This window comes from Vidua macroura, chromosome 30 (genome assembly GCF_024509145.1).
Source record: "Vidua macroura isolate BioBank_ID:100142 chromosome 30, ASM2450914v1, whole genome shotgun sequence".
NCBI classification, from domain to species: Eukaryota; Metazoa; Chordata; class Aves; order Passeriformes; family Viduidae; genus Vidua; species Vidua macroura.
This window is the reverse complement of record NC_071600.1, coordinates 2,348,698-2,366,997: the sequence shown is the minus strand read 5'-3', so window position 1 is coordinate 2,366,997 and position 18,300 is coordinate 2,348,698. Positions and strand designations below refer to the sequence as shown.

At 56.1% G+C, this 18,300-nt stretch overlaps 1 long non-coding RNA gene and 2 pseudogenes across 1 annotated transcript; 2 read left to right on the top strand and 1 right to left on the bottom strand.

Annotated features, from left to right (window-relative positions):
* The window catches only part of LOC128820667 (uncharacterized), a 2,212,279-nt pseudogene that overhangs the window by 963,700 nt on the left and 1,230,279 nt on the right, over window positions 1-18,300 (bottom strand).
* LOC128820669 (uncharacterized) overlaps window positions 1-18,300 on the top strand; it is a 1,091,286-nt pseudogene that overhangs the window by 843,107 nt on the left and 229,879 nt on the right.
* LOC128820804 (uncharacterized) lies at window positions 12,557-13,413 on the top strand. Its single transcript, XR_008440963.1, has 2 exons — window positions 12,557-12,869; window positions 12,935-13,413. It is a non-coding gene; the product is annotated as an uncharacterized LOC128820804 (long non-coding RNA).

The following is an 18,300-nucleotide window of genomic DNA, read 5'->3' as shown; positions in this document are numbered from 1 at the left end:
TGCATCACACAAGTGATGTCCTGAGAGAAGCTGCTAGCAGTTTCCTCCATGTCTGACAAAAAAACCAATCAGTAATTAGCTTTGAGAGCTGACAATCTGTTAAACCACTAAGGAAACTGCACACACCTCTGTGTAGACAGAAGTTAAAGAGGAAGAAGCCTGGCTGGGTCTCTTTCCCTTCTGGCCAGCAAAGAGGTGCCAAGGCCGGGCCAGCCCCCGTCTGGGCCGGGGCGGGCCGGGCGGCTCCTGCCGTGGGGCCGGGCCCCTTCCCAGGGAGCCCGCCAGGCCCCATCGGCTGCCGGGCAGGGGAGGGGAGGCCGCGGGGCCGAGGCCGGGCCGGGCCGTGGCTGCGCTTGCTGACATCTGGCCGCTGCCGAGCCCTGCCCCGCCGCCAGCCCGGGCCCAGCCAGGATCCGCCGGGCCCCAGGAGCAGCCCCGGGCCGGGCCGGCTCGGCCAAGCTTCTGCCGCCCTTGGGCTTGGCCCGCAACCAGCGGGCAGGGCCAGGAGAAGCCATCGGCCCCGGCCGTGCTGCTGCTCTGCTCTGGCCTGGCTGCTGAGATCCTGGCCCTGCCCCCAGCGCCGCCCAGCCTGACACAGCCCCAGCGCAGCCGCTGCACAAACCTCCATGGCAAAACAGCTCCGGCCGCAAGGACCCAGCCCGGCCGGGCTCACGCAACCATCTGCAGGCCCCGCCTGAGATATTGACTCTTCCCGTGCTTCCATCCTCCCTCCAGGGAGAGAAAAGGACAAAGTGCAGGCACACACAGGAGCAACGTGAAGACACCCAGGTCAGTGAAGAGGAAGTTGAGTCCCAGATGGGAGGGATGAGGAGATGCCTTGATCTTGGGGCTGAAATCCTCTGCTAAAGCTATGGAGAAGGATGGAATTGATACATCAGACTCTCTTTTTCCCTATAACGCATTGAAAAGAATGGGGAGATGACTTGTTCAGCAAAGGCCTCCGTGCTAAATTAAGCAAATGTTGCAGTAGCTGTGATCCCATGAGAAGTTTGAACAGAGATAGAGAGAAGAGTGATGAGACCCTGTGCCCCCAGGGAGAGAAGAAGAAGACCTCTGTTCCCAGAGATGAAGATGATTTCAGAAACAGATGAAGAGGACCTTTGCTCTTAAACAGCACATCTGTAAATTAATACCCCGTAAGTTGGCATGGCCCCTAAACACAGCTGTGGGAAAAGCTGTGAAAAAATGGGAGGGACTTCATGATTTCAGTTTTTCTGAGTGGCTGCTATTGGTGGAAATTGAGAGCAACGAGGGAACTGTTTTCTTATGGAGAAGTCTCCACAGCATGAAAAAGAGAATACTCTCCCTAAGTGAAGTGAAGAAAGACTATTCTAGAGGTGGTAAAATGACTGAAAATTTTAGGTTTTGTCCCTTAACATTCTCAGGTTTTATGGAGAGGGGAAGTGTTCTGAAAGTTTTCTTCTGATTTGTATTACTCTTCGTTTTACTTACTATAGTAAACTTTTCTATATATACCCTTTTAATTTTAGGTTTTGTCTCTTTTCATTGTCCAGTTGTATGGAGAGAGGAAGTGTTCTGAAAATTTTGTTCTGTTTCTTATTACTCTTTCTTATACTTACTGTTAATAAACTTTTCTTTATACCCTTATAAAGTTTTGAGCCCACTTTGCCTTTCTCCTAATCCTACCTTACAGCAGGAAATGAGTAAGTATATTCTAGTGAGCGCACTGGTAATTAGCCAACACTGAACCCACCACACTAATTGATGCATTGGCTAAGAAATCTCAAACTGGTGAACCAAAATCACTACAGAAACCTTCCTGAGCAACTGCCCCAGACAAGAGGGAAATCAAGGCAGAGCCATGGTTTGTCAAGACTTGCTTGATCCTAATGAGCCCCGTGGTGCATTTGGAGCTGAGCCCTGGAACCTCAGGGCCTGAGAGGAGATTGCACAAACCTCTCCAGGAGTCCAAGGCAGAAGAAAAGCCCAAAGTGTCTCGAGGCATTAATGAGTCACACTGAGGTCCATCCCCAACGCAGGCTCCTCATGGACTCCTTGGAGGAGATAATTGGAGGCCAGGATGGCACAAAAACCTCTCAGAGACTCAAAATGGCACAAAAATCTCTCAGTGTGGAAAGAAGAATCCAAAATACCTGAAAAAAGTTGAGTATCTCAAAGTATTAATGAGCCCCACTGAGTGTCAGTACAAAGCTCTCCAGGGACTCGTTAAAGCAGATAATTGGGGCTATGACTGCACAAACCTCTCACAGAGTCTGTAGCAAAAGGGAAACACCAAGTACCTTAAAAGAACTGAGTACCTTGAAGCATTAATGAGCCCCACTGAGTGTTGTTCCTGACCAAGCCTCTCCAGGGACTAATTACAGCAGATAATTGGAGGCCATGATTGCAGAAAGCTCTCAGAGACTGCAAGGCAAAAGCCAAAGCCAAAGTCCTTTGAAAAACCTGCAGTCCCTGGGAGCATTGTGGAGCCCCCAGGGCCATTCCTGAGCAAGGCTCCCCAGGGACTCCTTCCAGCAGATCCTTGAGGCCACTGGGATGTGGGCTAGGGGGGGATGCTGAGGGCAGGACAAGGGGCTGACAGTGCCCAGCCTGGCTGGGGCTGTGCCAGGAGGCCCCAGGGCCTCAGGACAAGGTGTCTCCTGACAGCCCTTGGTGGCACAGACCCTGCTGTGCCCCAGGCCACCAAGACTTGGCTTCTCTTTCTCCCCACCTGTCATCAGTGCCTCCAGTTCTCTGCTCTGCCTGGGGCCTGGGGACACTTTCTCAGTCGTGTCCCTCACTGGGACCCATTAAAAGTCAAAGAAACTTTGGAGTTGGATTCTGACTTGGAGCACTGGAGAGGTTTCTGCAGCTCCCTCTCAGGGCCTGATGTTCAGGGCCTGAGCACAAAGCCCCAGAGGCTCATTCAAGTCCTTGTGCTGTGTCTGTGCTGCTGAGCTGGGCCGGGCTCCTGGCACAGAGGGTGATGCTGGTAAGCAAGCAGAGCTTCAAAAGCACATTTCTCTGGATGAGCAGCTCTTCTCCCAGCCCAGCAGGGCTGGGGCACTGCCTGCAGCCAGCGTGGGCACAGCCCAGAGGCACAGAGAGCTTCAATCAGTCAGGGCTGGGAAGGTGCTGAGAAGTGCCTGGGGCAGAATCACTGCCAGCCCTTGGCACAGGAACCTCTGGCTGCAGGACAATGCAGCTGCAGCTCCTGCAGTGATCTCCTCAAGCTGGAACATGCCAATGCCCACAGCCCCTGTGAGTACATTCTCTGATGGTCTCTTGTGCAGAGCAGCCAGGGGTGCCCAGGGCTGTCCTGCAGAGCAGGGTCCTGCAGCCCAGGGCGCTGTGCTGGGCCAGGGACTCTGCTGCCTGCCAGGGACAGCTCTCAGCCGGCCCGGGGAGCTGCTGCCAGCGCTGGCCAGAAGCTGTGGGGGGAAGGAGCCACCCTGAGCAGGGCAGGTGCTGCTGCTGAGAGCTGCTGGCTGGGGCAGGGCTGCTCCCAGCTCCAGACCAGCCTGGGCACAGCTCCGGAGGACACTTCCCAAAGAAGGTAAGCCTGGGATTCCTTTAAAGATCCGGAGCTTTCCTGAGAGTGTTTTCAATTTCCTGCTTGGAGAAGGATGGGAAAGTTGGGGTGGTGACAGAAAAACTTTTGCTTTGGATACATTTTTAAATACTCATAGCTCTATAAATTACTATTATATTGTTATAAAACTATAATCCTTACTTTACTCTGTTATACTCTTAATTAATTCTATTAAACTACTCTTATATACTTCTATAACTATAGTCCTTAATTAACTCTAGTACATTTCCTAACCTTTCTCTTAGATTTTAGAACAATAACCTGTTTAAATACACTCCTGAAATATTGTATAGTCTTATTATCAGGAAGAGGACCTACAAGAAGAACATTTTGTTTTTTGACCAGCATGTGAGCAGTCATAACAAAAAGTGGGGCACAGAAGCCCTTGGACCTTCTCCAAAGGGTTGAGTTAGGGGTGTGTAACTAGGACAACTGATTCTCCTATTGGATTTTCCTGTTAAATATCCTAATTAATCAACCTTTATAAACTGTTGAAATCAGGAGCCGATTGTGCCTCATCCCCACTGGGACACCTGGAAGCTTCCAATAAAGGTCTGGTTTTTACTTTACTGTTCTAACTCTGTTGCAAGAGGGTTTTTTTTTGTTTTTTTTTCCTCTCGTTTGATCATAGATAACAGGGGGATGAGAGAAGCAGAACAGGAATTGTAATCCCAGAATGACAGAACATTCTGAGTTGAAAGGAACACACAGGATCATCAAAGGAATGTTTGAACATTTACAGAGACTCCAGAACTGTGACTTTGGGTGGTCAGTCTCCCTGCTGGCAGCCTCCCAAAGGGCCTTCAGCCACTGCTCAGCCCTGGACAGCAGCAGCATCACCTTGGCAGGGCCCAGCAGGGCTCTCCTGAGCTGCCCTTGCCCAGCTGCACACAGACCCTGCCCCAGCCAGGGCCCTGCACTTAGGCAGGTTTCTGTAGGGCTGGGCCGAGGGCACACGGGGTGGGATGGGCTCTGTGAGCGCTGGCAGGGACAAGGCACCCTCAGGAGGGAATGTCCAAGCACAGGGAGATGCTCAGGGAAGGAGAGGGGGCTGAGCAGAGCAATGCTGGGGCAGGAGGGCACTGTTGGTGTATGGGAGGTGCTGGGCACAGCTGGGCACGGGAACACTGTCCTGAGTGCCCGGCGGTCTCTGCCCTGCCCTCTCAGGCACAGCACCACAACATCTTCTCTTGTTTCTGCACTCCCCTGATATTGTCACTCTTATCTGGTGCTCTCAGGGAGGCTCAGGCATTTGCAGCAGCTGAGTCAGGCACTGCCCTTGGCATTCCTGCCAGGCAGGGCTGTCCATGGGAATGGGGTGTCCAAGCTTCCCTGGGACCTGTGGGGCTGTGGGCAAAGCAGTCCATGGGAAAGGGGAATGAGCTGAGCCCCTCCCTGAGATCCCATCATGGGCACACCCTGGATCTCCTTGCTGTGCCCTTGCCAGCTCTGAGCTGCCCTCCTGGGTGCAGATCTGTGCCAGAGCCTCTGGGAGATCCCTAAATGTCCCACGGGGAAGTGCAGAGATGCCACAGCTGAGGAAATGCTGCTGGGTTGGCCAAGGGAGGCGTGAGTGTCCTTGGCACAAGGGGCTGCTGAGACCTTGCCCAGAGACCTTTGGAGAGGGTGAGACATTCAGGGATGTCTACGAGCAGGGTCTAGTTTATGCCAGGGTGAGCCGGGAGTGTGATTGTGCTCTGATTGCAGCGAAAGGTGCAAAGCCAGGGCAGTTGGGAACAAGCCCATCCAGCCCCTCACCTGCCCTCAGGCACTGGGAATCCTTTGCCTCTCCCATCTCTCAGTGCCAAACTCTGAGTGCAGCAGGAATGCTGGGGATTTCTGACCTCAGAGACCCAGCAATGATGTGTGGGTAGGAAAACAATTCCTTAAACAAGCTCCTGCCATCTATTTCCCTTAGAAGTGGGAGTGCACATGGTACCAAGCCTTTCTGCATTAGAAGTGATTCCCCTGACAAATCCTGAATACTCAGCCTTGTCCCTCTGCCACATGGCCACAAACCCAGGGCAGCAGGGCAGGGATGGCTCCTTGAGAGCCCCCACGCACAGCCCTGGCTCCTCCTGGCACACTCAGCCAGCACAGCTGGAGCTCAGGCAGGGACCTGGGTGAAGGTTTGCCCAGAGCAGGAAGAAGGGTGGGTGAGTCCCAGCAGGACAGGCTACAGGGAATGGCCCAGGTTTGCCTCCAAGCAGCCTCTCCTGACTTGTCACTGTCCTTTCTCCATGAACAGGTGCCCATGTGCAGCCACAGCCAATGTCCAACAGCAGCTCCATCAGCCACTTCCTCCTGCTGGCACTGGCAGAGACGCGGCAGCTGCAGCTCCTGCACTTCTGCCTCTTGCTGGGCATCTCCCTGGCTGCCCTCCTGGGCAACGGCCTCATCATCAGCGCCGTAGCCTGCGGCCACCACCTGCACACGCCCATGTTCTTCTTCCTGCTCAACCTGGCCCTCAGCGACCTGGGCTCCATCTGCACCACTGTCCCCAAAGCCATGCACAATTCCCTCTGGGACACCAGCACCATCTCCTACACAGGATGTGCTGCACAGCTCTTTTTCTTTCTCTTCTTCACTGGAGCAGAGTATTTCCTGCTGACCATCATGTGCTACGACCGCTACGTGTCCATCTGCAAACCCCTGCACTACGGGACCCTCCTGGGCAGCAGAGCTTGTGCCCACATGGCAGCAGCTGCCTGGGCCAGTGCCTTTCTCACTGCTCTCATGCACACGGCCAATACATTTTCCCTGCCCCTGTGCCATGGCAATGCCCTGGGCCAGTTCTTCTGTGAAATCCCACAGATCCTCAAGCTCTCCTGCTCCAAATCTTATCTCAGTGAACTTGGGCTCATTGCTGTTATTGCCTGTTTGTTATTTACCTGTTTTGTGTTCATTGTTTTCTCCTATGTGCAGATCTTCAGGGCCGTGCTGAGGATCCCCTCTGAGCAGGGACGGCACAAAGCCTTTTCCACCTGCCTCCCTCACCTGGCCGTGGTCTCTCTGTTCCTCTGCACTATCATGTTTGCTCACCTGAAGCCCCCCTCCATCTCCTCCCCATCCCTTGATCTGTCAGTGTCAGTTCTGTACTCTGTGGTGCCTCCAGCCCTGAACCCCCTCATCTACAGCCTGAGGAACCAGGAGCTCAAGGCTGAAGTGTGGAGACTGATGACTGGATGCTTTCAGAAACATAAAACTGCTGGCCAATTTCTCCAAATCACTTGTAATAAATGTCATCTTTGATACTACTTGTTGGTTTCATTTTGGACGTTCCTTTTCTTTACTTTACTTTTTCAATATCGTCCACAAACAAATGTCATTGTTTGTGCCATTTCTCATTTTGTTTCTCTCCACCTTCCCTGTGGCCACAGACTGTGTCAATGAGGGGCTGTGCTCTCGGTGGCTTTAAAGGAACTCAAGGATGTCCCAGCAGAGTTTTCTGCAGAGGTGCCCTTTTGTTGCCTTCTCTGGAGCTGCAGCAGCAATGTCTGTGTGCAGAGCTGGGGGCAGATCAGTGCTGGCACAGCAGCTGTGCCCAGCAGCAGCAGCAGCACTTGGTGTTGCCAGTGCTGCTCCCGTGGCCCTGCCCCGCTGCCCTGGTGGCCCTGGTGTTGCTGCAGGGCCTGAGTGCTCTCGGGGCCGGGCACAGTCCTGGGGGTGGCAGTGCCGGGGCTGCAGCAGGGACAGGCCATGGGCACTGCTGGGGCAGCGCTGACGCCTCAGGCCAGGGCCTGGGGGCTCCAGGCTCCTTGCCCAGGCTCTCTCAAGAACACGGCCAGGCCAATGCTCAGCACAGAAAACCCCCGTCAGCAGCCCCAGAGTTTTGGTGTGGTGGCATGAACCTGAGGGAGCACAAATGCCATCAGCCCCTGGGGCCAGGAAGGGCTGGAGGACGCCAGGGAAACCACTCAGCTTTGTCCTGGCCTCTGCACTCAGCCAGAAAGTTTGTTCCCATCAGCTGGGACTTTCCTGTCCCACTGCAGACGCTGTTGCTCAGAGCCAGGGCTGCCTGGCAGCCACCCCCAGACTGCCCTGAGCATTTCCTTGGCTTCACCTTTGCTTTCTTTATTCTTCCCTGGTCCAGATTTCTTCCTCTTGCCCATCCCTGTTCCCTGCCCTGCACACAGCCCATCCCTGTTTGCCCTTTCCTCTCTGGCCCCACTCCCCATTGCAGTTCCTGACTTGGCACCATGGGAACGGCCCTTGGGGAGCAGGATCATCCCACAGGTGCTGCAGGAATTGTCTGCAGGCTCCTGCAGTGCCTCGTGCTGCTCCCTTGCCAGAGGCAGCCCAGGCCAGGGGGGCACATCTGGGCTGCTGTGTCTGCCTGTGGGGCTCCCTGTTCTGGGCAAGGAGGAGGAGCTGCAGAGGCTCTGCAGGACTGACAGGATGGGCTTTGGGGCTGTGAGGAGAAGCTGACGGACCTGGGCTGCTGCAGCTTCTGAAGAGGAGGCCCAGGGCTCCTCCTGCACCTGCTCCAAGGGTGGTTTCAGAGAATCCCAGAATCAGCAAGGTTGGAAAAGACCTTGGAGATCATCAAGTCCAACCTGTGCCCTGACAGTGCCTTGTCTCCCCTGAGCCTCCTCTTCTCCAGGATCAACAACCCCAGCTCCCTCAGCCACTCCTCACAGGACTTGTGCTCCAGACCCCTCACCAGCCTTGTTGCCCTTCTCTGGACACGCTCCAGCCCCTCCATGTCCTTCCTAAATTGGGGTCCCAGAACTGGACACAGCACTGGAGGTGCTGCCCAACCAGTGCCAGGCACAGGGGAAGAATCACTGCCCTGGTCCTGCTGGCCACACCATTCCTGATCCAGGCCAGGAGCCATTGGCCTTCTTGGCCACCTGGGCACACGGCTGGCTCATGTCCAGCCTGCTGTCCATCAGTCCCTGCAGGTCCCTTTCTGCCTGGCTGCTCTCCAGCCCCTCTGTCCCCAGCCTGGAGCGCTGCAGGGCTTGTTGTGGCCAAAGTGCAGGACCCGGCACTTGGACTTGTTAAACCTGACCTTGTTGGATTTGGCCCCTGGATCCAGCCTGTCCAGGGCCCTGTGCAGAGCCCTCCTGCCCTCCAGCAGATCAACACTCACACCCAGCTTGGTGTCACCACGGTTCCATGAGGCCCCAGAGTGTCCCAATGGTCTCCATGATTCCATGAGGCCTCCCAGTGTCACAATGTCCCTTTGGTTCCATGGGACCCCTTGGTGTCACAAAGTCCCTTGGATCCTTGGGCCCTGCAGTGCCACAATGGCACCGTGGTCCCCAAGGCCCTGCAGTGTCACAGTGGATCCTTGGTTCCATGAGGTCTGGCAGGGCAGCAATGCTCCCTTGGTCCCACAGGGTCACAATGGCCTCTTGGTCCCAAGGGACACTGGTGTGGTCTGTGGTGGTGGCAGGCACGACTTTCCCTGAGAGTGTTTTGTGCTGCCGGGCAGGAGCCACGAGAGCCCCAGCACACACACACACACACGGAGCAGCTCGGCAGTGAAGACACGGGAGGGTCCAGGCATGGAGCTCCAGCCAGGGTTTATTAGGGTCTGACGCTCCAGGGGTCTGGGGGTTAAAGACAAAGACAAAGGAGGGTTTAGGGTATAAATACAGGAAAAGAGGGGTTGGAGGAGAGCAACAGGGATCCAGTGGTCTGAGGGCTCAGGGGTGGTACACAGGGAAAGGGACTGACGGGGCTCACCCCCAGTTTGGGGTGACCCCGGGTGCTGGTAAAGTCTCTCCTCCAACCTGGGCCTTCAAAGAAAGACTCAGTAGTCTTCAGTCGTCCAGTCTCAAGGTAGTTTATTGTATGTTATCTCAAGGCACACACACTCCCTGATATTCTCTCTGACTCCTCCCTCTGCGTCTCTCTCCGTCTCCGTCTCCGTCTCTGTCCCTTTCCATCTCTCTCCGTCTCTCTCACCCAAGGGCTGGTGCCATCTTTTATATCACACATTACATGTTAAATGTTTATAGTTTTTCCTCAATGCCTATCACCTATATTGAATGGTGACTTTCTACTCTAAACCAATCTGTGAGTGCCAAAATCACCAAGAACATGGGGAATAGGAAGGAGAAAGAAGGAGGACAGGGCATGCCCAAATCCCTCCATCTTAGAACTTCTGACCCCCATGTACAAAACTCAGACCCATCTGTACAAGGCCTAAACCCCCCCTGTACAGCACTCAAAAATCCTTCCTTTTTCTTTGTGATTACTTCTATTATAATATCTAAACTTTTGTGATTTCTTGTTCTTCCGGCAAGGTTGGTAAATTGTTCCATGGATCAAATTCAAAGCCACAGGGGTTCCCGGGTGCCTGCCAGGGTCTCAGATGCTTCTGACCTGGACCCAGAACATCCAAGAGTGTCTGAGGGACACCTTGGGTTCCAACACCTGCCCTGCACCTCTGTCCCTGCAGGCTGTCCTCATCCCCCGGCTGCCCCACCTCGCTGGCCCCTTCCTTTGCTGACAGCTCTGCCTCCTGCCTGCCTCTGCCTGGCCACACAAAGCCTTGGGCTGCTCCAGGCTCCTTCTGGGGACGTGTTGCACCACAGCCCTGCCCTGGGAGGGAAATTCCTTTCTCCTCTTGTGTCCAGTCTGGATTTCACCAGTTGCATTTGTGGTATAATTTCTCTCTCTGGCTGTTTCACACTATGGAGAAAAGCTCCACCATTTCTGAATCCACCCTTCAAGCCCTGCCAGGCCACTCCTGATCTGTCCTCAGTCTCTTCACAACTGAGCCCAGGCACATCAGCCTCCATATATGTGTTTGGTTCTTGAGGCCTGCAAACCCAGCCTGGGAGATCTCTGGGCCCTCTCCAAGGTGTTTGCAAATGAAAAAAACATTCTGCTCATAGCACCAGAGGCCAAGGCCAGGCAGAACTGTCTGTCCTGGCAGCTTTTGTCTGGGAGCAATCCTAGGATAGATGGAATTTTGGTGGCCAAATTCCAGTTTCTGCCATGGCCCCTGCACAAGAAGGTCAGTTCTGTTCTGTAGGAAGGAAGGCACAGAGCCCCAGTGCTTCTGAGGCAGATGAGATGTGATCACCAGACGCCAAGGCCAGCCAGAGCTGGCAGGATTTTTCTGGGAGATACCCTTGCATACAGGAAACTTTATAGGAGAGATACCAATTTTGTCCATGGCTGTCTGAAAAGAGGAACAGTTCTTTTCCATAGCAAGGAAAGCACAGAGCCCCAGTGCTCCAGGAGCTGATGAGAGGCAGCCCTTGGCATTCCAACATCAGCCAGACCTGTCAGGTGGCCCCAGGGAGGCCAAGCCAGCCAGAGCTGTTCCATGTGCCCTCGGTTCCATGGGGTCCCACAGTGTCCCAATGGTCCCTTGCTCCCAGGAGGCCTGAGGTGTCACAATGCCCCCTTGGTGACACGAGGCCCTGAAGAGTCCTAATGGTCTCCATGGTTCCACCAGGTCCTCACAGCGTCACCGTGGTCTCCATAGGAAGGGAACAACCCAACCCCAGTGTTCCAGGGGTGGATGAGCCGCAGCCAGCAGAGGCCAAGGGCAGCCAGATCAGATGGTGCTGGCAGATTTTGTCCTTGGATAGAGGGAATTTTAGAGGTGGAATACCAGTTTTGGACCTGGTTGCCTGGAGGTGAAGGACGGTTCTTTTCCACAGGAAGGAAAGCACGGAACACCGGTGTTTCAGGGCCAGATGAAAAGCGGCCACCAGAGGCCAAGGGCAGCCAGACCTCTCTGTTCTGGTACTTTTTTTGTCTGAAAGCAACCCTTGGATATCAGGAATTTTGGAGGTGGAATCCCTCTTTTGGCCATTTCTGCATTGGTAAAAAGGACGGTTCTATTCCATAGGAAGGAAAGCACAGAGCCCAAGTGTTTCAGGGGCAGAAGAGGAGAGAGGTGGCTCCTGGGAGGCCAAGCCAGCCAGAGCTGTTTGTCCTGGCAGCTTTTGTCACTGAGAAATCCTTGGATCTAGGGAATTCTGGAGGAACATTCCCAACTTTGGCATGGGCATCTGGTCGAGATGGATGGTTTTTCCCATAGGAAAGAAAAGCACAAAGCCCAGGTGTTTTGGAAGAAGATGAGAGGTGGTCACCATAGGCCAAGAGAGTCAGACCTGGCACCTTTCATCTGGGGGGAATCCTTGGATGTACAGAGTTTTGGAGGTGGAATCTCAGTTTAGGCCATGGGCACCTGGGCAGGAAGAAGATTTCTTTTCATCAGAAAGGAAAGCACAAAGCCCCAGTGTTTCAAAGGCAGATAAGAATCAGCTCTTTGGAAACCAAGGCCAGCCAGACTTGTCTCTCCTGGAAGCTTTCATCTGGGAGAAATCCTTGGACACAGGGAATCCTGGAGGCAGATTCCCAGCTTTGGCCATGGGTGCCTGGACATGAAAGTTGCTTTTTTCCCATAAGAAAGAAAAGCACATGGTCCCAGTGTCTCAAAGGCAGATGAGAGGTGGCCCCTGGGTGGCCAAGCCAGCCAGACCTGTCTGTCCTGGCAGATTTCATCGGGGAACAATCTTTGCATAGAAGCAAAATAAGAGGAGGAATCCAAATTTTGGCCATGGGCACCTGGAGGAGAAGGACAGTTCTTTCCACAGGAAGGAGAGCACAGAGCCCCAGTGCCCCAGGGGCTGACAAGCAGCAGCCCTTGACATGCCAAGGTCAGCTGGACCTGTCAGGTGGCCCCCAGGTGGCCCAGCCAGCCAGGCCTTGATGCCTTGAGAGGCCACCTAGAGCAGAGGCTGGACAGTGTGACAGGAATAAAGCAGGGATTTATTGAAAAGGCCTTCAAAGGATCCACCTTGGGCAGTACAAGGGCCTGGCTGAGGGTACACCTAGGATGGACGACAGGTCACACGTTTGCACACTTTTATAAGTTTTGGTTCATTTCCATATTGGGGTTAATTGTCCAATTACACCTTCAGGTTATGCAGTCCCACCCTCCCAGTCTGCTCTATTCAATTCGCTGTTGTTTTCACTTTTTGGGCTAAAGCTGTAGCGGTGTCCTTGGTTCTCGGGCTGGAAAAGGATTGTTTTGTCTGAGTGCACTGTGAAGAGAACTTGCTGACACTCTGTATGAAGTTCAGAGTTACAGACTGATGCAGTGCAGAATCTGGAAAATACGAAAGCTAAAACTTCAGGCACAAGCCTGTCCCACGTTCCCTTGGTTCCATGGGGACCCACAGTGTCACAATGGCTCCTCGGTGACACTCTGGGCTGCACAGTGTCACCCTGGGCCCTCGGTTCCATGGGAGTTTCACAATGGTCTCCTCTGGTTCCACGAGGTCCCCAGAGTGTCACAACTGACCCATGGTTCCATGAGGTGCCCCAGTGTCACTGTGGTGTCCCTGGACCTGCATTGTCACAACTGACCCATGGCTCCATGAGGTTCCCCAGTGTCACCGTGGTCGCTGTCAGAGGCTGGATGAGATCGATGTCCCGAGACACCTTGGGTTGAGCTGTCAATCAGTCACACAGCTGGGACAGTGCTAACCCAGCTCTGAACGCCCGAGCAATCACAAGCCCCAGCTGGGGGGAGGCCCACGAAGGCCCAGGGGCTTAAAACCAAGGAGCACAAGGTCAGCCCCTGCTATGGACTCTGCCTTCCCCTGGGGTTTGTGTCTCAGCCACACTGGAACCCCAGGAGCTGGGAGCCACAGGTGTGTCTTTCTATGGAGCTTCTGTCTTTCTGTATCTCTCTCTCTTTCCTCTCCTTCTAATGCTCTTTCTATGGAACATTTTTGGGTACCTGAACAACTGAAGTGTTTAAGGCTTTCCAGGCTAAATGGGCTGAGTGAATGAAGTTACTGCTATGACAAGTGTTTTACGTTGGATTGGATGTTGTATTAAATGCTTTTCCAAAGTTTCTTGTTTTGCTGTACTTTGCCATTAAAATTTTGTGCGTTCCCGAATGGGCGCTGAGGGGCACTTGGGGATCCTGGAGGGTCTGGGGGACACTTATGGGACAGATGGGGGCGGATACCGGGGGTTCTGTGGGGCACGGGGCATGACGGGAGTTGTAGTCCTGGCCCCAATGAGCCTCTATTGTGCCGTAGAGCATTATGGGAGTTGTAGTCACAGCCCCAATGGGGCTCTATGGGGCCGCAGACCATGATGGGAGTTGTAGGCAAAAGAAAAAGATGGTGCAGCCTCAAGCACCGCCCCCAAAGCCAGATCCCTGGTGCTGATTGGTTGAGGGCTGTGATGGGCAGGAGCCTCGGCAAATGGGAGACAGCAGAGGCGGGAACAGCCCATTCAACCCCTCCAGTCCCTCCCAGCACAGCCCAGTTCATCCCCAGTACAGCCCAGTACAGCCCCAGTGCCCCTCCAGTCCCTCCCAGTACAGCCCAGTCCCTCCCAGTACACCTGAGTTCGTTCCCAGGCCCTTCCAGTTCCCCCCAGTGCCATCCATATTCCGCTCCATTGTCCCCCAGTCTTCCCCACAGCGTTCCCGCCCATTGCGGGGCAGTGGCGCAGACGGAATGTCCTGCGGCCCAAACCTCCTGCTCCTGCCACACAGCGCCCAGCGCTCTCCCCCTCCTCCTCCTCTCCCAGCACGGCACAAATTCCAGCTCGGAGAAGGCTTCCCCAGAGAGGGCTCCGGCTCCTGCTCCAGCCTGAGTGTCCCTGCAGAGGAACAGGGCATCTTTCAGGCACTTCCACAAGCTCAGGCTTCCCATTCCATTGGGAATCTGGGATGGAAATGGCCTTCTTCAGAAAGACAAATGCAGAGGAGATGGATTAGAAATTATTAGGAAAAAATGACCCTTCTTCCAGACAAAGTCCACCAAGTCATTGCCTGCATTTCTCCTTTTCAGATTCTTTCAGTCATCTCCTGAGAGGTCCAGCTTGTTCTACTGCTTTCCATGAACTGATTGTGCTCTTGATTTATGAACCAATGCACCAGATGTGGAATCATCTACACTGAACTCAGAAACAAACTCCCTCTGTCAGCCCATTTCCATCTTCTAGATCACTTTCAAGATGTCCATGGGGATGTTGCAATGATGATCACACAGCTCTCCATTTCTGGCTGCAGGCTCTGCAGATTCTTTCTCTGCATTCAGTCAGGCTTGCATTCCCTGACAATTCCTGGTAGCCCGTCATGGTTTCTTAGGGTAGAACAGCAACAATGAAAACCTCACCAATGGCACAACTGCCCAGCCCACAAGGAAAAGAAAGAACAAGCTGTCAAGTTCTTCAAATATTTCTCCTGTTTTGCTGCAAGAGTTGAGCTGCACGCAAGGTGTGGAAGCCAAGAGAAGCTGCAGCTGGTGGCACATCTTGTGACAGGAGCTGCTCAAAGCTTCCTCGTTCTCCAGGAAAGGTTCTTGGAAAGAGCAAACAGGACTGTGGAGAAGATTCTGGGAAAACTGAAACAGCTGTTAAGAAATGAAATGAAAATGGAAAGAAACAATCCAATATGGTTTTCTCTGCTTATTTCTATGTTTCTCTTTTCCATCTTGCACTACTTCTCCATCCCATTAATCCAAATGGGTCTCACTTCTAAGATCCATGACTTGGCAAGTTTAAGACACTGTAAAATACCATGAGCTACACACAGTTTGCCTTCCCCTGGGTTTGTTTTTTGGAAATCACTGCTGGAGAGGTAAGTGCAGTGCTTGGGTCAGGTACAAATTCTGCACTCAGGGAATGCGCTCCGAGAGTGTTTGACCCTCAGCAGGGACAATGCACAGCAGTGCCCGAGGGGATTCCTGTGCCCCTGGGTAGGAGTCCAGACTCTGGGTCTGGGCTGAACACGGCAAAGTTCCCGTGTTTGGACAGGCTCAGGGGCTGCCCCGGGGAGCGCGGGGCTGGGCGCGGGGGCGAGTGGGCAACGGACAAACGGACACGGGGACAAACGGCCCCGGAGCTTCAGTTGCTTCAGTTGCAGCAGCAGCAGCAGCAGCAGCAGCAGCAGCAGCAGCAGTGAAAGCAGCGAAAGAAGCGGCATTGTCAAGTCCCTCTTGCTCCTCCTCTCCCTCTCTTGCTGTCCCGCAGCCTCTCCCGCTCTCCCTTTCCCGCTGTCCCCTCCTCTCCCGGTCTCCCTCTCCCCTGCCGGGCCGGGCCATGCCCCCGACCCGTCCCCGGCCCCGGGCGGGGCTGCCCCATCCCCGTCTTCATCCCCGGCCGTCCCGCCGCGGTCTCGCCTCCGCCCGGCTCTGGCCGTGCTGGCGCTGGCTGTGCCGGGCGGGAATCAGTGCCTGGGGCGGCATCGCCGCCCTTTGGCTCCGCCTGGCCCGAGCCCGGCCCCGGCCCCGACGTGGGCTCCAGTGCCGGCCCCGGCCCCGGCTCCTCCCGGGCCCCGCGGAGGACACAGGCGGCGCGGCCGCTGCCGCCGCCTCCGCTGCGGCTTCCCCGGCCCGAGCTCCGCCGCTCGGCAGCGCGGCCGCCGGCCCCGAGCCGCCGCTGTCCCGTTGCCAGCAGAGAACGCCTGGGGATGGCCGGCCCGGGGCGCTCGGGGGGCGCTCGGGGGCCGCTCCTGGCCCCGGGCCGAGCGCTGACAGCCGCGTCCCGCCCGCAGGGAAGGCGCAGGAGGCCCTGCAGGAGCGGTACCGGCTGGGTTCGCTGCTGGGCAGCGGCGGCTTCGGCAGCGTCTTCGCGGCCACGCGGCTCTCGGACGGCGCCCCGGTGAGCGGCGGGGCCGGCGGCGGGCGCAGGAGGAGGAGGAGGAGGAGGAGGAGGAGGAGGAGGAGGATGGGGTTGGGCTAGGCGGGGGCGAGCTGAACCCGCTGCTCTCCCTTGGTCGCAGGTGGCCATCAAAAGGGTGCCGCGGGATCGCATCCGGCACTGGGGCGAGCTGGTGAGTGAGCGGGGCCAGCGGCAGAAGCCGGGCCGTGCCGGGCGGGGATGAGCCGGGGCCCGGCAGGGTGGGAGCTGCCGGGAGCCCTGCAGGGAGAGCGGGCGTGGGCTGAGCGGGGCATGCAGAGCATCCCGGGCTGGCTGAGGGCTTCCCCAGCCCCGGCACGGCCTCAGCCCCACTGACGGCATCGCGCTCCTCCCGCAGCCCGACGGCACCAGCGCACCCCTGGAGGTCGTGCTGCTGGACAAGGTGGCCTCTGGCTGCGCTGGTGTCATTCAGCTCCTGGAGTGGCTCCAGCTCCCCGACAGCTTCTTGCTGGTGCTGGAGCGCCCGGAGCGGTGCCAGGACCTGTCGGGTTTCCTGGCGGAGCGGAGGTTCCTGCCGGAGGAGGAGGCGCGGGGGCTGTTCCGCCAGGTGCTGGAGGCCGTGCGGCACTGCACCAGCTGCGGGGTCCTGCACAGGGACATCAAGCCCCAGAACATCCTGCTCGACCTGGCCACGGGGCGGGTGAAACTGATAGACTTTGGCTGTGGCGCCTTCCTCCAAGACACAGCCTACACCCAGTTTGCAGGTGAGCCCTGCCAGGGGATGCTCCTGGGCATCTCATGGCCCAGCCGGGGTGCAGCACCGGGGCTCCCCCTATTGCAGCTGGGATGGGATTAATGCTGGAGCCAGGTTGATTTGGGTGGGGGTGTGAGGGGGTCCAGCTCCCAGCCCTGCCGACAGCCCTCAGCACCCACTGTGCCCTGGGCTGGGACTGGGGCTGGGGCAGCCAGCCTGACAAAAACCCCCATGGGGGTAGCAGAGAGGGGGGTCTGACCCCGTGCCCTGGGCAGTTTGGTGTGCAGGTGAGAAGGGCTTGGACTGCTCTGCCCCCCTTGTTTGCCTTGACTTATTCACATTTTTGGGGGGCTGTGCAGGCAGGTAGTCGAGTGAGTTTCTCCACCACTGGGTGAGTTTTTCTTTTGTGTGTCATGGCTGGGCCTTCCCAGGGTTTCTGCTGCCCTCTTCCAGCACCAGTGGCTTCTTTTCCAGCCCCGAGTCTGTACACAAGTCCCAGGTGCTGGCGAGAGGGCAGCGGTCACCCCGTGTGCCACTGGGGCAGCCCCCACATGCCCAGGGGTGCTGGGGCCAGGCTCTGGGAGCAGCAGCATCCCCCTGCTGAACTCTGTCTGTGTTCCACAGGAACCCTGTCCTACAGCCCACCAGAGTGGATCCACCACCGACGCTACCACGGCGAGGCAGCGACCATCTGGTCCCTGGGCCTCCTGCTGTGCCACCTGGTCATGGGCAAGCACCCGTTCAGGAGGGGCCAGGAGATCATCTGGGGGCGGATCTTGTTCCCACGATGGCTCTCTCAAGGTGGATCCTCATCTCTGGCCACAGGGGCAATACCAGTGCTGGGAGACAGCAGCAGCTCGTGGGCATCCCGCTCTGGCAGCTGCTGAGGAGGTGGCACAAGTCCTGCTATCCTGCTCTCCTCCAAACAGAGAATCCATGGGGAAGTTCAGGCCCAGCTCTGGGCACACCCAGCATGGCCGGGGCATGGGAACAGGGGGGCAACTTCTCCAGCTGACTGGTGATTCCTGGTTTCCCTCCCCAGAGTGCCAGGATGTCATTAAGAGGTGTTTGTCCATGCAGCCCTTGGACAGGCCGTCCTTAGAAGAGCTTTTCCATGATCCTTGGGTGCAGGGTGTTCCTCTGCCCTAGAGGATGGGAGAGATCCACGTGCACAGTTGGATCCAGGGGCCTGGCAGGTAACAGCTCCACACATCTCTTGGCAATCAGTGGCAAAGCCAACCAGACAGGTTTTGTGCTGCCTGTAGCTCTGAGCAGGGGTCAGCAGAAGGGAACACGCAGCTCTTGGGCTGGAGCTGAGCTGGACACCTGGTGTGGCAAGCACTGGTGGCCACCATCCCCCGGGTTTTGCTTGTCCTGGTTCCCTGACAGC